This window comes from Hyperolius riggenbachi, chromosome 4, assembly GCF_040937935.1.
Source record: "Hyperolius riggenbachi isolate aHypRig1 chromosome 4, aHypRig1.pri, whole genome shotgun sequence".
In the NCBI taxonomy this organism is placed as follows: Eukaryota; Metazoa; Chordata; class Amphibia; order Anura; family Hyperoliidae; genus Hyperolius; species Hyperolius riggenbachi.
Genome location: NC_090649.1, coordinates 246,717,205 through 246,738,581, shown reverse-complemented (window position 1 = coordinate 246,738,581; position 21,377 = coordinate 246,717,205).

Below are 21,377 nucleotides of genomic sequence, written 5' to 3'. Positions count from 1 at the left end.
TCTGCTTTGTGAAAGGCAAGAGGTAAGTGGCTGAAAAAGGCAGATTAACTGCCATAAGTTGCTAAGAAGGGCAGAATAAAACAACTTTTGCAATAGAAAGAAATACATAAGACTCTATATACACTGCAGTTAGTTTGTGGCAAGGTATGCAGTACTGGGAGTGGCCTATATTGTTTCTGGGCAGATGCTTATGCCTGATGGCATTGTCCCCGCCTCTGTATTTACTAGAGTAGTATTATAAAGCAAATATAAACTGCTGGCAGAACAATGTGGGAAATTTCCTATCCAAAAAATAAAGTAATGTAAGTGTGGAAATGTGAACATGATGGACAGTAATTTTAGGGACATTCTACATGATGTAAATTGCTCTTAAGGTACAGTTAACGTTTAACTCTTTGCATACCAGACAGTTCTGGTCCCTCAAGGACCAGAGACATCTTTTCCACATTGAACATGCTGTGATCACTATGATTGGCTCACAGTCAGGAGCCTAATAAATCCTGTGCAAGGGTCGGTGCACACAGGCTTTTTTCCAGGCTTCCAGTGGCGTCTTGTTTGTCGGCTTCTTGTTCAGGCCTTCGGCGGCGGTTCGTAGCAATCTGCAGTTTTCATCCCCATCATGAAGACATGATGGTAATCGGCCCTGGACACTGCATGTAGCATCCAGGGTTGCCTGAAATGACGGGAAAAATCGGTAATGGAATGGGAGAGTCCCTGATGTCAGTAGTAAACACCCGCCAAGCCTCCTTGTAAACCAACCCTAAGGAGCTCAGCTGTCACTAGGACAGCTGAACAAGCGGGATGCAGTGGTGAGCATGGCATGAGGGTGTGGTGGCATGTAGTTGAAATCTATGTCCTGACTTGGATAAATGGCTGTAAACAGAGCGTAGATTTCAACTACTGAGGTCTGATAGCTGTTAAGTGCCAGTATTCGATCATGTGAGGAAGAAGAGTGCACACCAAAGCCTGACTTTCCTCAGCAAAGCCAAAACGTGTATAAATATATATCCTGGGTTTCAGGACTTCCAGGTTGCTTGAGGACATCATGAAAGGTACATGCAGGCACTGTAGAGTTGGGGGATACTATCAGGTTTGAAGTAAATCAGGGTATCACATGTCTTTACACATGTGTTTACTCAGGGCTGGACCAAATGTACATGGACATCCACACAGAAGGAGAGACAGGGACACGGGGAGAGACAGTCACACATGGGCAGAGATAGGGACACAGGAGGAGAGACAGCCACATAAGGGGAGAGACAGGGACACAGGAGGAGAGACAGCCACACAGGAGCAGACACAGGGACACAGAAGGAGAGACCGCCACACAACAGGAGACACAGGGACACAGAAGGAGAGACCGCCACACAGGAGGAGACACGGAAGGAGAGACAGCCACACAATAGGAAACACAGACACAGAGGGAGAGACAGCCACATGGGGAGTAAGGAAACGGGGCAATGAGGTGGGGGGGTATGCAGCCTCAGGCACAGCAGGAACCACAGCCCATTTTTCAGTATTATCTACACAGCCTTAGTGTTGTCCGGATCATGAACGATTCGGATCTTTGATCCGAATCTCTTTTATGAGTCAAATCATCCGGATCACCAAAATGAATGATTCGGGTCAAAAAGGGGATGGGGCCAGGAGCGGCACGCCCCCTCTCAGCGGGCAGCGGGGTCCTGGAAGCAGAGCAGAGATAGATCGCTCTGTTGGAGGGGAGCCAGCCTTGCAGGGACAGGTGGATGAGAGAGAGGGGACATCGGTGCCACTGCCAGATATGTGTATAGCACACATACTGGCTATAATGTGCTGCTGATTTTAGGCTGTCTGTTCCGTAGTGCTGTATAGTGAACAAATGGGAAACTTTTGGCTCAGAAGCACAGCTCAGTAACTCTGCAGACAGCGTGCTGGGCTAGAAGGGCAGGGCAGGCACTATGATTGCTGTGCAATATGATCCTCCTCAGGGGTCGAATCCTGCGTGGACGCGGGTGAACGGCGTTCACCCACTTTTTCTTCAGAGTGAACCCCGTTCACCCTGGCTTGTGTGGAGGGAGCAGAGCAGAGAAGGCAAGCTATGGGGACAGTGGGGATGGGCGGACATCTACCCCCCCATCCCTCACCTTTGTGCTCCCCTTCCTGCCTCTCTCCCCTCCACCATTGTTAAGTGTCGGGCCGGCGGCGAAAGTGGGCGGAGACTTTCCGCCTTCTTCCAGCCGCAAGGGACGCTCCGCTCTGTGTGCGGCTAGAAGACCAGACTAGCCGCACACAGAGCAGAGCGTCCCTTGCGTCTGGAACGAGGTAAGTCTCCGCCCACTTTCGCCGCCGGCCCGACACTTAACAACGCTGGAGGGGAGAGAGGCAGGAAGGGGAGCACAAAGGTGAGGGATGGGGGGGGGAAATGTCCACCCATCCCCACTGTCCCCATAGCTTGCCTTCTCTGCTCTGCTTCCTCCGGGTGGGGGGCTGGGGGCACACCTGGGTAACCTGGGCACATATACCCCTGCCTACATATACTGGGGACATATACACCTGCCTACCTATACTGGGACATATACACCTGCCTACCTATACTGGGGACATATACCCCTGCCTACCTATACTGGGGACATATACACCTGCCTACCTATACGGTGACATATCCACTTGCCTACATATACTGGGGACATATACACCTGCCTACATATACTGGGGACATACAGGATCTTCTCAAAAAATTAGCATGTTGTGATAAAGTTCATTATTTTCTGTAATGTACTGATAAACATTAGACTTTCATATATTTTAGATTCAAATACACACAACTGAAGTATTTCAAGCCTTTTATTGTTTTAATATTGATGAATTTGACATACAGCTCATGAAAACCCAAATTTCCTATCTCAAAAAATTAGCATATTTCATCCGACCAATAAAAGAAAAGTGTTTTTAAAACAAAAAAATTCAACCTTCAAATAATTATGTTCAGTTATGCACTCAATACTTGGTCGGGAATCCTTTTGCAGAAATGACTGCTTCAATGCGGCGTGGCATAGAGGCAATCAGCCTGTGCCACTGCTCAGGTGTTATGGAGGCCCAGGATGCTTCGATAGCGGCCTTAAGCTCATCCAGAGTGTTGGGTCTTGCGTCTCTCAACTTTCTCTTCACAATATCCTACAGATTCTCTATGGGGTTCAGGTCAGGAGAGTTGGCAGGCCAATTGAGCACAGTAATACTAGCGTCAGTAAACCATTTGTGAGCAGGTGCCAGGTCGTGCTGAAAAATGAAATCTTCATCTCCATAAAGCTTTTCAGCAGATGGAAGCATGAACCCACTTTTGAACCAGAAACAGCGGCAGAAGCGCCTGACCTGGGCTACAGAGAAGCAGCACTGGACTGTTGCTCAGTGGTCCAAAGTACTTTTTGCGGATGAAAGCAACTTTTACATGTCATTCGGAAATCAAGGTGCCAGAGTCTGGAGGAAGACTGGGGAGAGGGAAATGCCAAAATTCCTGAAGTCCAGTGTTAAGTACCCACAGTCAGTGATGGTCTGGGGTGCCATGTCAGCTGCTGGTGTTGGTCCACTGTGTTTTATCAAGGGCAGGGTCAATGCAGCTAGCTATCAGGAGATTTTGGAGCACTTCATGCTTCCATCTGCTGAAAACTTTATGGAGATGAAGATTTCATTTTTCAGCACGACCTGGCACCTGCTGACAGTGCCAAAACCACTGGTAAATGGTTTACTGACCATGGTATTACTGTGCTCAATTGGCCTGCCAACTCTCCTGACCTGAACCCCATAGAGAATCTGTGGCATATTGTGAAGAGAAAGTTGAGAGACGCAAGACCCAACACTCTGGATGAGCTTAAGGCCGCTATCGAAGCATCCTGGGCCTCCATAACACCTGAGCAGTGCCACAGACTGATTGCCTCCATGCCACGCCGCATTGAAGCAGCCATTTCTGCAAAAGGATTCCCAACCAAGTATTGAGTGCATAACTGAACATAATTATTTGAAGGTTGACTTTTTTGTTTTAAAAATACTTTTCTTTTATTGGTCGGATGAAATATGCTAATTTTTTGAGATAGGAAATGTGGGTTTTCATGAGCTGTATGCCAAAATCATCAATATTAAAACAATAAAAGGCTTGAACTACTTCAGTTGTGTGTATTTGAATCTAAAATATATGAAAGTCTAATGTTTATCAGTACATTATAGAAAATAATGAACTTTATCACAATATGCTAATTTTTTGAGAAGATCCTGTATACACCTGCCTACATATACTGGGGACATATACACCTGCCTACATATACTGGGGACATATACACCTGCCTACATATACTGGGGACATATACACCTGCCTACATATACTGGGGACATATACACCTGCCTACATATACTGGGGACATATACCCCTGCCTACAAATACTGGGGACATATACCCCTGGCTACCTGGGCACATATACCCCTGCCTACATATACTGGGGACATATCCCCCTGCCTCCATATACTGGGGACATATACCCCTGCCTACATATACTGGAACATATACACCTGCCTACATATACTGGGGACATATACACCTGCCTACATATACCGGGGACATATACACCTGCCTACATATACTGGGGACATATACCCCTGCCTACAAATACTGGGGACATATACCCCTGGCTACCTGGGCACATATACCCCTGCCTACATATACTGGGGACATATACACCTGCCTACATATACTGGGGACATATACCCCTGCCTACATATACTGGGGACATATACCCCTGGCTACCTGGGCACATATACCCCTGCCTACATATACTGGGCACATATACACCTGCCTACATATACTGGGGACATATACACCTGCCTACATATACTGGGGACATATACACCTGCCTACATATACTGGGGACATATACCCCTGCCTACAAATACTGGGGACATATACCCCTGGCTACCTGGGCACATATACCCCTGCCTACATATACTGGGGACATATCCCCCTGCCTACATATACTGGGGACATATACCCCTGCCTACATATACTGGGGACATATACACCTGCCTACATATACTGGGGACATATACACCTGCCTACATATACTGGGGACATATACACCTGCCTACATATACTGGGGACATATACCCCTGCCTACAAATACTGGGGACATATACCCCTGGCTACCTGGGCACATATACCCCTGCCTACATATACTGGGGACATATACACCTGCCTACATATACTGGGGACATATACCCCTGCCTACATATACTGGGGACATATACCCCTGGCTACCTGGGCACATATACCCCTGCCTACATATACTGGGGACATATACACCTGCCTACATATACTGGGCACATATACCCCTGCCTACATATACTGGGCATATATACCCCTGCCTACATATACTGGGCATATATACCCCTGGCTACATATACTGGGCACATATACCCCTGCCTACATATACTGGGCATATATACCCCTGGCTACATATACTGGGCATATATACCCCTGGCAACATATACTGGGCATATATACCCCTGGCAACATATACTGGGCATATATACCCCTGGCGACATATACTGGGCATATATACCCCTGGCGACATATACTGGGCATATATACCCCTGGTGACATATACTGGGCATATATACCCCTGGTGACATATACTGGGCACATATACCCCTGGCTACATATACTGGGCACATATACCCCTGGCTATATATACTGGGAACATATACCCCTGGCTATATATACTGGGCACATATACCCCTGACTACATATACTGGGGACATATCCCACTGGCTACATATACTGGGCACATATACCTCTGGCTACATATACTAGGCAACTATACCTCTGGCTACATATACTGGGGACTACTATACTCATGGCTACTTATACTGGGGACACCTATAGACCTGGCTACCTGGGGGTACCTATTTTGGGGGAACTGCTGTCAGATTATCTGCATTTTTGTGGAACCGCTGTTATGTATTTTGGGGAACAGCTGCCAAATTATGTGTATGTTAGGGGAACGGCTGCTGCCAAATTACGTGTATTTTAGGGAACTGCTGCCAGATTGTGTATGTTTGGGGGACCACTACTGCCAGATTATATGTCCTTTGGGTGTTACGTGTATTTTGGGTGATCCGCTGCCAGGTTTCGCGTATTTTGGGGAACTGCTTCCAAATTATGTGTATGTTTGTGGAACTGCTGCTGCCACATTGTCTATTTTGGGGGAACCACTTTCATATTATCTGTATTTTGGAGGAACTTCTACCAGATTATGTGTCTTTTTGGTGAAATGCTGTCAGATCACATCTATTTTTGGGGGATACACTACGGCAGAGCTCAAACTTCCTCGGCAGACCTTTTACATCACTGCTAAGGTCATGTATATTTGGCCCCACCCATGACCACGCCCACGGGGTGCTTGACCACGCCCATTTTTGGCGCGCCGCAGGAATTCTCCGAGTGAGTCCACTCACTTCTTTTCCCAGGACTAGACCCCTGATCCTCCTGCACTCTGCTCTAAACAGCTGCACTTCACTTCTCCCTAAATTTATGATGCGTGTTGGAGGGGAAAACACGACACATTGGGGTGGGGAATGCTTTCTTTCACTGTGAGCATATGATTGCAACATGTGGGTAATGTGTGCAAAAAACATTTCTGCTCTCTGCTCACCCCTCTTCGTCCACTTCCTCCCTTCTCTGTCTGTCCACCACCCTTTCCTTCTCTGTCCGTCCACCCTCTCCCCTTCTCTGTCTGTCCACCCCCTCCCCTTCTGTGTCCACTGCAGGGAAAGTCCTGTCCTGCTAGTCATTTCACCCCCGAATGCTTCCCTAGTAAAAATGATTTGAGATTCAGATCAAAGATCCAGATCTTTTCAATGATCCAATTCGAATCATCCGAATCATTGAAAAGATCCGAACTTCCCATCTCTACACAGTCTCAGAGATCTGCAGATTCCCAGGACATCCAGAACACATGAGCATTACACATTGCCCTGAAGGACCACACTCTCCTCTGCAGGCTGTCTCCTCAGCGCCTATCGGAAATATAGGAGACAGCCTGCAGAGGAGAGCGGGGTCCTTCAGGGCTCCATGTAATGCTCATGTGTTCTGGATGTCCCGGGAAGCTGCAGATGTCGGAGGCTGTATATATATATATATATATATATATATATATATATATATATATATATATATATATATATATATATATATATATATATATATATATATATATATATATATATATATATATATACAGGATCTTCTCAAAAAAATCAGCATATTGTGATAAAGTTCATTATTTTCTGTAATGTATTGATAAACATTAGACTTTCATATATTTTAGATTCAAATACACAGAACTGAAGTAGTTCAAGCCTTTTATTGTTTTAATATTGATGATTTTGGCATACAGCTTATGAAAACCCAAATTTCCTATCTCAAAAAATTAGCATATTTCATCCGACCAATAAAAGAAAAGTTTTTTTTAAAACAAAAAAAGTCACCCTTCCAATAATTATGTTCAGTTATGCACTCAATACTTTGTCGGGAATCCTTTTGCAGAAATGACTGCTTCAATGCGGCGTGGCATGGAGGCAATCAGTCTGTGGCACTGCTCAGGTATTATGGAGGCCCAGGATGCTTCGATAGCGGCCTTAAGCTCATCCAGAGTGTTGGGTCTTGTGTCTCTCAACTTTCTCTTCACAATATCCCACAGATTCTCTATGGGGTTCAGGTCAGGAGAGTTGGCAGGCCAATTGAGCACAGTAATACCATGGTCAGTAAACCATTTACCAGTGGTTTTGGCACTGTGAGCAGGTGCCAGGTCGTGCTGAAAAATGAAATCTTCATCTCCATAAAGCTTTTCAGCAGATGGAAGCATGAAGTGCTCCAAAATCTCCTGATAGCTAGCTGCATTGACCCTGCCCTTGATAAAATACAGTGGACCAACACCAGCAGCTGACATGGCACCCCAGACCATCACTGGCTGTGGGTACTTGACACTGGACTTCAGGCATTTTGGCATTTCCCTCTCCCCAGTCTTCCTCCAGACTCTGGCACCTTGATTTCCGAATGACATGCAAAAGTTGCTTTCATCTGAAAAAAGTACTTTTGACCACTGAGCAACAGTCCAGTGCTGCTTCTCTGTAGCCCAGGTCAGGCGCTTCTGCCGCTGTTTCTGTTTCAAAAGTGGGTTCATGCTTCCATCTGCTGAAAAGCTTTATGGAGATGAAGATTTCATTTTTCAGCACGACCTGGCACCTGCTCACAGTGCCAAAACCAATGGTAAATGGTTTACTGACCATGGTATTACTGTGCTCAATTGGCCTGCCAACTCTCCTGACCTGAACCCCATAGAGAATCTGTGGGATATTGTGAAGAGAAAGTTGAGAGACGCAAGACCCAACACTCTGGATGAGCTTAAGGCCGCTATCGAAGCATCCTGGGCCTCCATAACACCTGAGCAGTGCCACAGGATGATTGCCCCCATGCCACGCCGCATTGAAGCAGTCATTTCTGCAAAAGGATTCCCGACCAAGTATTGAGTGCATAACTGAACATAATTATTTGAAGGTTGACTTTTTTTTGTTTTAAAAACACTTTTCTTTTATTGGTCGGATGAAATATGCTTATTTTTTGAGAAATGTGGGTTTTCATGAGCTGTATGCCAAAATCATCAATATTAAAACAATAAAAGGCTTGAACTACTTCAGTTGTGTGTAATGAATCTAAAATATATGAAAGTCTAATGTTTATCAGTACATTACAGAAAATTATGAACTTTATCACAATATGCTAATTTTTTGAGAATATTATACACACACACACACACACACACACACACACACACACACACACACACACACACACACACACACACACACACACACACACACACACACACACACACACACACACACACACACACACACACACACACACACACACACACACACACCCTTCCTGATTTCTTATTCTTTTGCATGTTTGTCACACTTAACGGTTTTTGCCGAGCAGAAACATTTAACTATTAGTCAAAGATAACATAATTGAACACAAAATGCAGTTTTAAATGATGGTTTTTATTATTTAGTGAGAAAAAACCTCAAAACCTACATGGCCCTGTGTGAAAAAGAAATTGCCCCCTGAGCCTAATAACTGGTTGGACCACCCTTAGCAGCAATAACTGCAATCAAGCGTTTGCGATAACTTGCAACGAGTCTTTTACAGCGCTCTGGAGGAATTTTGGCCCACTCATCTTTGCAGAATTGTTGTAATTCAGCTTTATTTGAGGGTTTTCTAGCATGAACCGCCTTTTTAAAGGATACCACAACTGACATGTGACATGATGAGATAGACATGGGTATGTACAGTGCCTAGCACACAGATAACTATGCTGTGTTCCTTTTTTTCTTTCTCTGCCTGAAATAGTTAAATATCAGGTATGTAAGTGGCTGACTCAGTCCTGACTCAGACAGGAAGTGACTACAGTGTGACCCTCACTGATAAGAAATTCCAACTATAAAACACTTTCCTAGCAGAAAATGGCTTCTGAGAGCAAGAAAGAGGTAAAAAAGAGGAATTTCTTATCAGTGAGGGTCACACTGTAGTCACTTCCTGTCTGAGTCAGGACTGAGTCAGCCACTTACATACCTGATATTTAACTCTTTCAAGCAGAGAAAGAAAAAAAGGAACACAGCATAGTTATCTGTGTGCTAGGCACTGTACATACACATGTCTATCTCATTATGTCACATTTCAGTTGTGGTATCCTTTAAGGTCATGCCACGACATCTCAATAGGATTCAGGTCAGGACTTTGACTAGGCCACTCCAAAGTCTTTATTTTGTTTTTCTTCAGCCATTCAGAGGTGGATTTGCTGGTGTGTTTTGGGTCATTGTCCTGCTGCAGCACTCAAGATCGCTTCAGCTTGAGTTGACGAACAGATGGCCGGACATTCTCCTTCAGGATTTTTTGGTAGACAGTAGAATTCATGGTTCCATCTATCACAGCAAGCCTTCTAGGTCCTGAAGCAGCAAAACAACCTCAGACCATCACACTACTACCACCATATTTTACTGTTGGTATGATGTTCTTTTGCTGAAATGCTGTGTTACTTCTACGCCAGATGTAACGGGACACGCACCTTCCAAAAAGTTCAACTTTTGTCTCGTCGGTCCACAAGGTATTTTCCCAAAAGTCTTGCCAATCATTGAGATGATTTTTTTTAGCAAAATTGAGACGAGCCTTAATGTTCTTTTTGCTTAAAAGTGGTTTGCGCCTTGGATATCTGCCATGCAGGCCGTTTTTGCCCAGTCTCTTTCTTATGGTGGAGTCATGAACACTGACCTTAATTGAGGCAAGTGAGGCCTGCAGTTCTTTAGATGTTGTCCTGGGGTCTTTTGTGGCCTCTCGGATGAGTTTTCTCTGCGCTCTTGGGGTAATTTTGGTCGGCCAGCCACTCCTGTGAAGGTTCATCACTGTTCCATGTTTTTGCCATTTGTGGTTAATGGCTCTCACTGTGGTTCGCTGGAGTCACACAGCTTTAGAAATGGCTTTATAACGTTTACCAGACTGATAGATCTCAATTATAGTACTTTGTTCTCATTTGTTCCTGAATTTCTTTGGATCTTGGCATGATGTCTAGCTTTTGAGGTGCTTTTGGTCTACTTCTCTGTGTCAGATAGCTCCTATTTAAGTGATTTCTTGATTGAAACAGGTGTGGCAGTAATCAGGCCTGGGGGTGACTACAGAAATTGAACTCAGGTGTGATAAACCACAGTTAAGTTATTTTTGAACAAGGGGGGGCAATCACTTTTTCACACAGGGCCATGTAGATTTAGAGGTTTTTTCTCACTAAATAATAAAAACCATCATTTAAAACTGCATTTTGTGTTCAATTATGTTATCTTTGACTAATAGTTAACGGTTTTTGATGAGCAGAAACATTTAAGTGTGACAAACATGCAAAAGAATAAGAAATCAGGAAGGGGGCAAATAGTTTTTCACACCACTGTATATATATAACAAGCAGTGGCCGCCAGCTGCAGCATGCGAGTCTTGCCGGGTCCCCCTTGTCTGCTTTCAGACCTCTTTCATGGTCAGCGGCAAAGAGAGCGGTACCCATAACAGCGCGTATATGTATACGTGCTGCTATGGGAACCACTCTCTTTGCTGCTGATCATGAGAGAGGTCTAAAAGCAGGTGAGGGGGGCCTGGCGAGACTCTCCTGCTGCAGGTAGTGGCCGCCACTTCTTTTAAGAAAGTAAACCAGCGGCAGCCCAGGAAGGAGGGGGTGGTCGGGATACCGCCTGAGGAAGCAGTGTCACCTGGTGTCATGGGCGGCCTGGGGCTGAGTTTAATAAGCAAGTATGGTACAGAAAAGGATGTGCACTCAACCACTTCACTTTGCTAGATCAGTCATTAAGAAATCATCACAGAGCTGACAGATGATTGGAGTGTATGGATTCTCACCCACAAATATGGTAGTTGGTGACCTGTGTCTTTAGCAAAGTTATGTATTTGTCCTCTTTAAGGAAAAGGATGCAAATATTTCACTCAGCAGTTGCTGCCAAAGAACACTGACATAGCACAGATCCTGCCCAGCCTTCATGAGTAGGAGTGCTAGAGAGAGAAACTACAATATATACAAATTGGATTATCTGTTTACAGATCTTAGAAGCGGGATGGTTGCCCACTCCCAAGTTGCTGTCTATTATTCACGTTTTTCTTGGTGTATTAATGTTCACTTTCACCAGTCCTTTCTAAATCTCACATTTATATGTTACAAAACCCAGTGATAGGTTTGGGTTTTATAACTTGAAATGAATATTACTTTTGCTGCCACAAATGGAAGCAAGAATGTGATATGGTAGCATATGCAAAAGTGTGCTGAAATTCTATAAAAGTATCCTAGGTTAAATTCAGCACTAACCCTGATAGTTATGATACTCTGAGAAACGCAGTGCAAGTTAATATCTATAAGGCACTGCAGCACTAAATGTAAACCGGTAGAAAAAATCCACTGTGCTCTCACTTCATGTAACCGGATCCAAACCACCTAGTTTTTTCAGGTGGATCTCTCGCTTAATGTTATGCTTCACTAGGATACCTCAGTAAATCATACCGCGTTGCTGGTGCAAACTTGTTTATTTCTTCATAAAAAATTCAAATAAAAACAATAAAACTTCATTGCGCAGTATGCTATTACAAATGGCTTACAACCGCGCTTCTCGCACCAACCAACTACTCACAAGCTCAAGAGAGGTAAAAAGGCATATCATAGTGGTGATCTCAGGGCCTTCTTAGGCTTATGGATGGCTTCCTGGCGGCGTCCCGCTCTATGAAAGTCCCCACACTGTTCGGGCTCCCTCTCGCTCACTACCGCTAGTTTCCCAAGCATGCTGACGTCACGCATACTGGCTCTACCTATTTCCCAGCGATCAGGATATCCCCCCCAGCGAACTCACAGGACTTGTTTTAGTAGAGACATTGGTGATTTTTACCTTGCATATAGTGGCGCAGCTTGTGGTATTATAAAATTAAATGTAAACAATAAGGCCCTTTTCACCGTGGTCAGTTGCGTTGCAGAATAATTTTGCATTTCAACACTCTGACCATACAGTTTTATGGGGCTGTTCACAGTGCTGCGTTGTAACTGATCGTATTATTATAGGCTTTGTATTAAAATCTATATCCAGTCTCCACTGCAGTTCACAATCATTACGTGTGCGTTATGCAACTGACCACAGTGAATGCAGCCTCAGGGCCATTTCCATTTGTGCATGGCTACAGGGATTTGCATTTGCGATGTGTAAAAAATGCTGCCCTCCATACGGTCCCCCCTCACACACATGATGTGTTTTTCCCTCTTTTTTGCTGTATACTGTCCATGTCTTAGACTGTAAGCCAGGTAGGACAGGCTCTTTGTTCCTTCCTGTGCTAGGTATATGTGATTTCCTCATGTTTGTGATTTACATCACTTTATAATTTATCATGCACTGTTGAGCCTTTCCAATCCAATTTTGTGATCGTCCATGCCCCCCCCCCCCCCCCCCCCCCACAGTATCAGTTGGGGGTGGTGGAAGTGGCGCCAGGTCGGGTGCTGTAGCTCCGCATGTGTGCCAGCATAATAACGGCATTACGCAACACAGCATAGTGCTGTTGATTCAAATAGAGAGATGCCATGCTGGACTAAATCCAGCAATATTGTCCCTAGCAGCAAGCTCAAGTGCACCAACATAATACTAAAACATGACATGGCGCAACAGTGGAGGATGGGACCATTGGCGATCAAAGTGTCAGACTTAGTCCGCCACAGTGACCCATAGGGGCTGACGCTCTGCCGGTTTTTATGTGGCAACAGAGCATTGGCTCTACGGTATGCTGGAAAAGGCCATTATCAGCCATAGTCTGACACAGGATTGGAAAGGGTTAAGTCTTGATATATTAGCAGTCATAGTAATTGTATTATTTTTGGCATTCCTTCACTTTCTTAGAGCTGTAAGCAGCGGCGTAACTAGAGGGGAGCAGCACCTGCCATCGCAGAGGGGCCCTGAGATTTGGGGGCCCCAAATACTAACCTTCCCTTCCTCCGATACAGAGGACTAAACTTCAGGTATCGGGTGTTTTTGTGGCTACACATGTTGTAGGCATGAAGATCATGATGGCCACACTTGTTTCATGACCCTTGTGAGATGGGCCCCCAGGCTGTGAAGGGCAACAAGTGGAGGCAAGGGGAGGGGTGTGACCATTGGAGGGCCTAATCAAAGTTTTGCTGGGGGGGGGGGCCTAAATTGTAGTTATGCCACTGGCTGTAAATTGAGCATTTTATTCTCCTTACTAATATATAAGTGCTAGGAAATATTAATGGATTTTGCAGATCATTTTTTGGAAAGGATAAACATTGAAAAAAAGAGTATAAGTCAAAAATGTTGTTTAACGCTCAAGCGAATGAGACCTCATCGAATCCCTGTGAAAGTTATGATAACTTTGAAAGTAAAAACCTATCATTGTATAAGCCTCTAAAACAAACAACAAATGCTATCTTGCAGCTAATCTTTGTGCCCAGTGACACAGAAATACATTTGTGTTGCCTATGCAGGCTGACACTGATGTGTCTGACCAACCAGCTGATCATATTCACTGTTGGTGGACTAGTATGCTAATGCAGTCATCTGTCTTATCTGTATTATACACGTGTATACCCTTCATGACATTTTGTTGGCAGGAAAATCCCATCTTATAGCAGATTTCATTGGAAGCACCACACATTTGTGCACCTGGCAGATGTGTTGTGGCCGCCACCTGGTAAAGTCACTGCACTGAGCAAAGTGTCATTGACAAAATACTGTGGATAACTCAGATTATCTACCTGTGAGGATCCATCTAGATAGAAAGGTAATAGATAGAAATCCAGATATAAAGATCATTTCAAATGCATTCGTAATGTCATCCACATCCCACCCGTAATCGCAGCTTATGGCCGTAATCATGAGTCGGAAATCCGTGATTGCTTTAACGGTTAATAGCAAAGCCCCCGTTTGCGCTACAAACACCACATTCGCAGGGTATGTTTAGATGAGCAGTGGGAACAAGAGGAAAACATTTTTTTCAAAATACCTTCTACTTTTTGAGAAAAATGAGATTTTAAAATTATAGTGCAGTGGGTGGTAAATGTTTCCCTGTCCGCCGACTTTAGTGGTTAATAGCAAAGCACCACGGGGCTCCACATTCTAGAAACGCCAAATCCCTAATTTTACAAGAGACCAATGCCCATTTTGGCTCCCAGGCTCACCATTGGTCTGTTAACAGACCAATCCCCATTGCCTTGGAGTCAAAATGTAAAGATGCTTTTAGCTCTCAGCTATACTTATAGCTGAGGGCTGCACAGCTAGCGGCGGTGTGTGGTGTCGGGTGCATGGAGATCTTCAATCAACTTAAAGAAGCTTGCAAGATTAGAGGACATTTTTTTTTAGAGGTACAAGTGCTTCTGGTTAATTTAGAATAATAAAGGACTTTTTTCGTTGTTGTGTTTTTATTTCACTTAACCCTTTGTGGAAAAGGGTTAGGAGTACTATGTAACCCTATACCCATTTCTCCTGGGAGGAAGGTCCCCTTCTTAAAGAGGACTCCCAAGATGCCACCATGAACCCCCCTCAGGGAGTCATCCTCCCTACTTCCTCCTGGGGCTCTGGAGGTGGGGAAGAGCCCCTTGTCCATAGATTAGACAAGGGCTGTGGGGGAGAGGGGGAGGCTTGTCCGCACCTCTCCCCTGAGCCCCCCCATTCCATGGACCATGTGGGCTGGTATAGCTCAGGGTGGGAAGCCCCACGCAGCTGGGGCTCCTCATTCTGTTTATCCCAGCCTGCATGAGGGACAAGGGTTTAAAAAAAGCTCGGGAAGGGGGACCCCATGTCATTTTTTTTATTTCACACACTGAACATATTTTAAAAAAATCATTTGTTAATACATCATCTGTCATTTTAGCGCAGTGACTTTGCTATAGGTTGCTATTTTTTCCCTCTAAATATAAAATCGATTTTCTCAAAAGCTATAAGGTCTTTTTGAAAATATTTTTGTCCTCTTATATCCACTGTCCTCCCACACATACCCTGTAAATTTGGCATTTATAGAATGTAAGGGGGCTTTGCTATTGACCTCTAAAGTTGGCGGCCAGCAAGACATTTCCCACACAGTGCACTATAATTTTAAAATGGATTTTCTCAAAAACTATAAGGTATATTTTTGCCATACCCTGCAAATTTGGTGTTTCTAGCATGTACGGGGGCTTTGCTATTAACCGTTAAAACAATCACGGATTTCGACTCGTGATTTCGTGGATCATATCCACAATAGTACCGACAGTTGTTTCAGGGGCCTCGCAGGGTCCCCCTTCATCAAGGCATGTGTTGAAGAAAAGAAGGAACTGGATTACACTGATCCTGTAGCTATTCATTGCATTGAAAATAACCATAAGGCATACCAACTGAGAGGTCAAGTTATAGAACAGGTTAAAAATCCAAGAAGAGGGGGCGATAGAGATAAACAATTGCTGCAGAGAGAGGCCTTTTGGATACATGAACTGGGGACATTACATCTGGGAACCTGAATAAAAATAACCCCTCACTTGTTTCCTTCATTCAGTCCTCCAGCGACACCTTCATCATACCTGCATTCACACTGCTAGTCACCTTCATCATACCTTCATTCACGCCGCTAGACATCTTCATCATACCTCCATTCACATCGCTAGTCACACCTTCATCATACCTCCATTCACACCGCTAATAACACCTTCATCATACCTCCATTCACACCGCTAGTCACACCTTGATCATTCCTCTATTCAATCCTCCAGTGACACCTTCATCATACCTCCATTCACACTGCTAGTCACATCTTCATCATATCTCTACTCACACCGTTAGTCACACCATCATACCTCCATTCACACCACTAGTCACACCTTCATCATACCTCCATTCAGTCCTCCAGTGACACCTTCATCATACCTCCATTCAGTCCTCCAGTGACACCTTCATCATACCTTCATTCACACCGCTAGTCACACCTTCATCATACCTCCATTCAGTCCTCCAGTGACACCTTCATCATACCTCCATTCACACCGCTAATCACACCTTCATCATACCTCCATTCACACTGCTGGTCACACCTTCATCATACCTCCATTCAGTCCTCCAGTGACACCTTCATCATACCTTCATTCACACCGCTAGTCACACCTTGATCATTCCTCTATTCAATCCTCCAGTGACACCTTCATCATACCTCCATTCACACTGCTAGTCACATCTTCATCATATCTCTACTCACACCGTTAGTCACACCATCATACCTCCATTCACACCACTAGTCACACCTTCATCATACCTCCATTCAGTCCTCCAGTGACACCTTCATCATACCTCCATTCAGTCCTCCAGTGACACCTTCATCATACCTTCATTCACACCGCTAGTCACACCTTCATCATACCTCCATTCAGTCCTCCAGTGACACCTTCATCATACCTCCATTCACACCGCTAATCACACCTTCATCATACCTCCATTCACACTGCTGGTCACACCTTCATCATACCTCCATTCAGTCCTCCAGTGACACCTTCATCATACCTTCATTCACACCGCTAGTCACACCTTCATCATACCTCCATTCACACCGCTAGTCACACCTTCATCATACCTCCATTCACCCCTCTAGTCACACCATCATACCTCCATTCACACCACTAGTCACACCTTCATCATACCTCTATTCACACCGCTAGTCACACCTTCATCATACCTCCATTCACACTGCTAGTCCCACCTTCATCATACCTCCATTCACACCGCTAGTCACACCTTCATCCTACCTCCATTCACACCACTAGTCACAACTTCATCATACCTCCATTCACACCGCTAGACACCTTAATCGTAACTCCATTCAGTTCTCCAGCAACACCTTCATCATACCTTCATTCACACCGCTAGTCACACCTTCATCATACCTCCATTCAGTCCTCCAGTGACACCTTCATCATACCTCCATTCACACCGCTAATCACACCTCAATCATACCTCCATTCTCACAGCTAGTCGCACCTTCATCATACCTCCATTCACACTGCTAGTCACACCATCATACCTCCATTCACACCGCTAGTCTCTCCTTCATCATACCTCCATTCACACTGCTAGTCACACCTTCATCATACCTCCATTCACACCGCTAGTCACACCTTCATCATACCTCCATTCACACCGCTAGTCACTCCTTCATAATACCTCCATTCAGTCCGCCAGTGACACCTTCATCATACCTCCTTTCACACCGCTAGTATGGGTCCGCTAGTCACACCTCCATCATGCCTCCATTCACCACACCTCCATTCAGCCCCGTTTCTTGCCCCGTGCGGAGCGTGCCGCCGCCCGGGGCGCTGTTGGGAGGGGGGCGCTATAATGGAGGGGGGAGCCGCAGGGAGGGCAGCCCGACCTCTCCCTCCCTCTCCTCTCCCGGGCGCCCTCCGTGCTCCCACCTCAGATGCAGAGTTCGTGAGCAGCAGGGAAGCGCTGTTTACAACTCACCGGCTGCCTGGCTCCAAGCGCTGCTCTCTCGCCGCTGGTCTCCTCTCTCTCTCTGTATACGTACTGATACACGCTGCTTCCTGTAGCCGGAAGCAGCGTGTATCAGTATGTATACAGAGAGAGGAGACCAGCGGCGAGAGAGCAGCGCTTGGAGCCAGGCAGCCGGTGAGTTGTAAACAGCGCTTCCCTGCTGCTCACGAACTCTGCATCTGAGGGGGGAGCACGGAGGGCGCCCGGGAGAGGAGAGGGAGGGAGAGGTCGGGCTGCCCTCCCTGCGGCTCCCCCCTCCATTATTGGGGGCATCTACCTATCTAACCTATTCTGGGGGCACCTACCTAATCTAACCTACGCTGGGGGCAGCTGCTAATCTAACCTACGCTGGGGGGCACCTACCTATCTAACCTACATCGGGGGGCACCTACCTAATCTAACCTACACTGGGGGGCAGCTACCTATCTAACCTATACTGGGGGCAGCTACCTAATCTAACCTACGCTGGGGGGCAGCTACCTATCTAACCTATACTGGGGGCAGCTACCTAATCTAACCTACGCTGGGGGGCAGCTACCTATCTAACCTACACTGGGGGGCACCTACCTAATCTAACCTACGCTGGGGGGCAGCTACCTATCTAACCTACACTGGGGGGCAGCTACCTATCTAACCTACACTGGGGGGCAGCTACCTAATATAACCAACACTGGGGGGGCAGCTACCTATCTAACCTACACTGGGGGGCAGCTACCTAATCTAACCTATACTGGGGGGCAGCTACCTATCTAACCTATACTGGGGGGCACCTACCTAACCTATACTGGGGGGCACCTACCTAACCTATACTGGGGGGGCAGCTACCTTATCTAACCTATACTGGGGGGCAGCTACCTAATCTAACCTATTCTGGGGGGCACCTGTCTAATCTAGCCTATACTAGGGGGCACCTACCTAATCTAACCTATACTGAGAGGCACCTACCTATCTAACCTAGGGGGGGGGGCCCAATTTTTACACCCTCGCCCTGGGTGCATTTTAGCCTAGAAACTGCACTGCCTCCATTCATACATTCATCTCTCCTCCATGCACACCTGCAGTCATACCTTTTTAACACATCCATTTACTACTTCATCACACCTCAACTCTCACTTTCCGCAAATGCTCATTTTTCAGATCACACCTTTCTTATATCATTAGGATTTTGTCTATATCACCATCTGGAGATACTTGGGGGTCTATTTAGGTGATCTTAAAAAGGTTGTTATATGTGAAGAAAAATGTGTTTGAAAATAAATTAATTTCAAGAGCTTATATAACTTGGGGATACTTGTATTTCCACTTGGTTGCAGTCTTATTTAAAGGATACACGAGATTATGTGTATTTACAGTCCCACGCACACAAATAACTATACTTTGTTCCTTTTTTTTCTTCCTCTGCCTGAAGGAGTTAAAAATTAGGTATGCAGTTTGTCTGAATCGGGCCGTTCGGACTATAGTGCACTCCTCACTGATGAGGAATTACAGCCATAAAACACTTTCCTGGCAGAAAATGGCTTCTGAGAGCAGGGGGGAAAAAAAGGGTCAATAATTTATAGATTTTAGCTCTGGACTTCATTGCATGTGTCATTGAGCAGAGACAATGAAACAGTAAAACCTTTAAAAGTAGATTTAAAAATAAAATACAAGTGTGGTATATCTAAAAAAAAAGGTCATTCAAGGATAGATATAATTGTTTATCTCATCAGTTTATTTTCACTTTGTGTTTCCTTTAAGGTCTCCTCCTAATTAGGAATATGTAAAGTGCCAGTAGTTATTTATAATAATGTATTGTATATTGGTGTGATACAAGTCTGAAGAGTCTGTGTGAATGACTGGCTGTTAGGTAAGAAACACATTAGCAAGCTAGTCTGTAGGCAGATAGGACATATTTTGATCTTTTAGTAGTGATGCACCATTCTCCATAGGAAAACCATTGACAGAAGAACAAAAGGTTACTGCAAGTTATAAAAACATACGGCTGTGCGCTGTGTTCACGCGGTTATCACGAGGGATGAATCATACTTCCACGTTGTGGATAGGCTGAAGGACGAACCCACCCAGTCACAACAAGTACTGAGCATGCGTGGCACGTGATATGGTTATATAACATTGTGTTGCAATAAGCGCGTAACCCTGAATTAACTGTTTCAGGGAATGCGCAACTTAACTAGAACTAGTTCTGTTTATGAAAATATTGACTATAAGTCATCCAACCATAGTGAAGCTCATGCCTGTGCATCCCCAGGATGCAATAGGGAAAATGGGTGGAGCTATGAGTATAAGAAAGAGAGATTTCCCTTGCTCTGATGGGACTCTCCACTACTGACGAGTTGTGTGATGTTGTGTATGCGCTGCCTCCTGACGATCGCTGGTCCCCCGATACGGAGTGATGATGCAATATCCGGTAATGTATTGATTCTTTACTCTATTACTTATCCATGATTCACTGCTATACCTGTAAATAATGTAAATAATTGAATAAATATCCTAATACAGTGTGAAGTCGTAAGCTATGTATTTACCTAGTCTGTGTGCTAGTGTGAGTCGAGTGTGAGGCCTTAGCAACGCCAAAAACATAGCATTACATAAATGGCGACGAGGATGACTTTTGACCTCTGAAATATATTGCCTATGATTCTGTGGGTCTCTGGGTGTAATTTTGCAAAATTTGGCATTTTGCCAGTTAGTGGGGCAATTAATATAAATCTTTGTAAAATTGCCCCTGTATGGTATATTGACTTGATACTTGACATGTATATATCTTAGGACAGATTACAGGTGTGGGAAAAGTTTGGAGTCGATAGCTCCTCCCACTTAGTTTCAAGTCAAGATATCTTTTGAACTAAGCAAAATTTACCTGTGGGAAGTTTGACCATTGGTGTCTAGAAGTTGAGGGGCACCTCTGGTCAAAGCCACGTCCAGTTGGCAGTGTGCCAAAAGTAAGGCAATATGTTTAAGAAAAAGGCCAAATGCCTAAAAGAACCTGCGGAGATCCCCGGCTGGACCGAGTCTCCGTATAATATTATAGCAGTGGAATTAGCTAGCCATGGGTTGGCAGAATCATGGGATAAGCAGTTAAAAGAATCAGAACCGGTTGATTTAGTTCAAGTACTTGAAAAACTCCCTGCCAAGGTAGGTGATGCAGTTACCCTAGCTAGAAGGAGCTGGGTGTTGGCCTCTGCATATCGTGGTGTGCACAAGCGATTGCAGAAGGCGTTCCAGGATCAAGAAAAGGCGGAACA